At 33.1% G+C, this 3231-nt stretch overlaps 1 pseudogene; it reads right to left on the bottom strand.

The window, feature by feature from the left end:
* Positions 1-1077: 1077 nt before the first annotated feature.
* On the bottom strand, positions 1078-1196 carry LOC112473418 (annotated as a pseudogene).
* Between the last annotated feature and the right edge of the window lie 2035 nt (positions 1197-3231).

The raw sequence follows: 3231 nt of genomic DNA, 5'->3' as shown, positions 1-3231 counted from the left end.
CTTTGAAATCAGTATAAGGATGTTTGTCATCACCAATTTTATTTAACACTGTATTAACCTAAAAAATAAGAAAAAATGGAAATGAAAGAAATAAAATTGTCATTATTTGCATGTAATATGATATGTGATGTGTAGAAAATCCAAAAGTTACAGATAAACTTTGAGAATAAATAAGTTTAGTAAGGCATTAGAATCAAGGTCCACATACAAGAATTAACTGCATTTCTATATATCAAGAAAAAGATAAATAAAATGAAATAAAATTATACCATTTACAATAGCATAAATATATAAAATACCTAAGAGTAAATCTAATAAAGTATGCTGCAAAATAAACCTCAAAACAGCATGAGAAATAGCAGAGAAGATCAAAATAAATGGATTGGAAGTACATCATGTTCATGGATTGGAAGACTCAACATTCCAAAGATGTCTACTGTGTCCAAGTTATTCTATAGATCCAATGCAATCTTAATCAAAATCCCCAACTTTTTTTTTTTGTGGAGCTTGACAAGCTGATTGAAAAATGCCCATGAAAATACAAAGAATTAAGAATAGCTACACCATTCTTGAATGAGAAGACAAAGATGGCCTTTTTCTAACATCACAAATTATTATAAAAAGATAGCATTTAAGATGGTGTGGTATAAGGACAAAATAATGAATGAACTAGAGTAAGAAGCTCGGAAACCCAGAGGTATACATATGAGTCATTTACGACAAAGATAGCACTGCTGAGCAGTAGGAAAATGACAGTCTTTTCAATAAATGATTTTGGACAACATAATTATACATTCTTTCAAAGCAAGAATATACTATGTTATTCCATTTATGTGAAGTAAAATGTGAGATAAATGTGAAAGGCAAAGGAAGGAAGGAAGGAAGGAAGGAAGGAGGGAAGAAAGGAGGGAAAGAAGGCGGGAAGGGAAGAGAAGAGAAGGGAAGAGAAGGAAAGGAAGAAGAAAGGAATTCTTTTATATTTTAATTTTTTTTTTTTTAGGCGAGGTAACCCTTGGTTGACCTCACAGATTTCAAGGACCTTGTCAGCTTAGGATTCCTTATTTTTTAAATTTTTTACACCTACAGCACCAGGTCTTCCTAGGTGGTCTCCCATCTAAGCACTAACCAGGCCTGACCCTGCTTAGCTTCTGAGATCAGACGGGATCAGGCTAGTTCAGGGTAGCATGGCCGTAGACAGAAAGGAATTCTTTAGATAATAGAGGTAAAGTTCTTTAAGCCTTCATGGAGAAAAAAACTTTTTGAAATAGGTTATATGAGTTACCGGTCATAAAGGAAACAATTGTTAAATTTAACTACATTAAAATTAAGAACTTCCAATCATCAAAAGACATTAAGAGAATGAAAAGACAGGCCACAAAGTGAGAGAAGATATTATTGACACATACTTCTTAATTCTTTCAAATCAATGATAAAAAGGCAAACAACAAAAAAGAAAACTGGGCAAGGAATTTGAAAAAGCACATTATCAAAGAGATATCCAAATAGCTAATATAAAAATGAAAAGATGCTCAACTTGATTATTAATCAGGGAAATTCAAAATAAATCATAATGTGATACCATTACACAATCACCAGAATGACAAAAATTCAACAGTGACAATAACAAGTGTTGGTAAGGATCTAGAGCAATGATTGGAGTGCGAATTGATATGACTACTTTCAAAAACTCTCTGGCATGTTCTACTAAAGCAGAACATCCATACAGTATCTGACCGAAGTTCATTCCTAGGTGTGTATATACCCAATAGAAATGTGTGCATATGTAAACCGAGTAACACATAATAGAATGTTTATAGTAGCATCATTCACAAAAACCAAAACTTAAAAATAATCCATGTGAACATTAAAAATGGAATGGATATATTTTGATATATTTAGAAAATGAACTACAGCTACACACAGCAATGTGGATGAATCTTGAAAATATAGGTTGAACAAAATAAGCCAGTGCAAAGGAGTAGGTGCTTATATTTATGTAAGGTGCAAAAAACAGGCAAAGCTAAGCTAAGGTTTAGGAGCACATGCTTAGTGGGTTAAGCCATAAATAAAAGCAAGGAAGAGATTAATATCGAGATTGTGATTAATTACATGGTGAGGGAGAGAGTGATAGGGAGGGGCTTCTGGGGTGTCAGAAATGATCTATTTCTTTTCTTGACATAGGAAAGGGGCTGTGGTACACTGGCATTTGCTTTATAATAATCCACTGAGATACAGATTTTTTTTTACTTTATGTATGTACTATATTTCAAATTCTTATATGTTTGTTATAGATAATATGGCTGCCGATATTTAAAAATAAAATATGCATAAAGAGTTAGAAAACATGGAAAAATCTTTCATTTGATTAGGTTACATACTATGAAAAACTTTTATCTTAGATATCTGTTGTTATTTTAGCATTATTTTTATTCAGTAAAGAACTTCTAAATGAATATTTGGGAATAAATAGCATTAGGAAAGATAAATTAATCCAGAATGAGCTGAGGCCTGTGAAATGCGCTAAAGAAAACACAAAGAGATTTTTTAAGGTCTATTCAGAGAAAGGAAAAAGAAAAAAAGAGTCAAGGCTTGGGGATTTTAATGTAATGTAAATAGAATGTGGAGAGAAAGCAGAATCACCGAGATTTTTAAAATTTTGCTTCTGTTTTCATCCAGGGGAACAATCTTCAAACGAGAAAAGACAGGACAGATATCACAAAGACGGAATTAAAGCCCAAGATGAATGAAGAAACTGTAAAAATGTGCAGTTGTGATGACAAACTAGTCAACATAATTTGTGAGAAATCAGAGAACTAGAGAGGAGGCAGGGGACAGGAAGACAAAGAAATAGAGTCATAGTTTCATAAAAGGACATTTCAGTTAATGTATATTCCTGCCAAAAACCCAATCTCTTAGGTATAAGAGATTGTGGACATTTCTGAAGACAAGGTGCTCCCTTGGAACCTCCGGTGAATCAGCAAAAATAAGTCTCACCATATGTGTTCACTTCATACATTTACAACATCAGATTGGACATGTCAGACATAGTTCATACGGGGTACATGTTGGGAATTTTATAAATTAGATATAGTTCAGACGTTTCTAGAATGGGGAACCTGCTGGAGATGGAAAGTTACCCTATTTTGGAGGTCCTCAAATTTGACTGGGAAGATGTAGTATCAGTGAGGCTAAGATATAAAATATAACCCGAAGTCTCAGCAGCTTTGGAAA

The sequence above is a fragment of the Pteropus alecto genome, unplaced genomic scaffold (assembly GCF_000325575.1).
Source record: "Pteropus alecto unplaced genomic scaffold, ASM32557v1 scaffold98, whole genome shotgun sequence".
NCBI lineage: Eukaryota > Metazoa > Chordata > Mammalia > Chiroptera > Pteropodidae > Pteropus > Pteropus alecto.
This window is presented reverse-complemented; position numbering and strand designations above follow the sequence as displayed.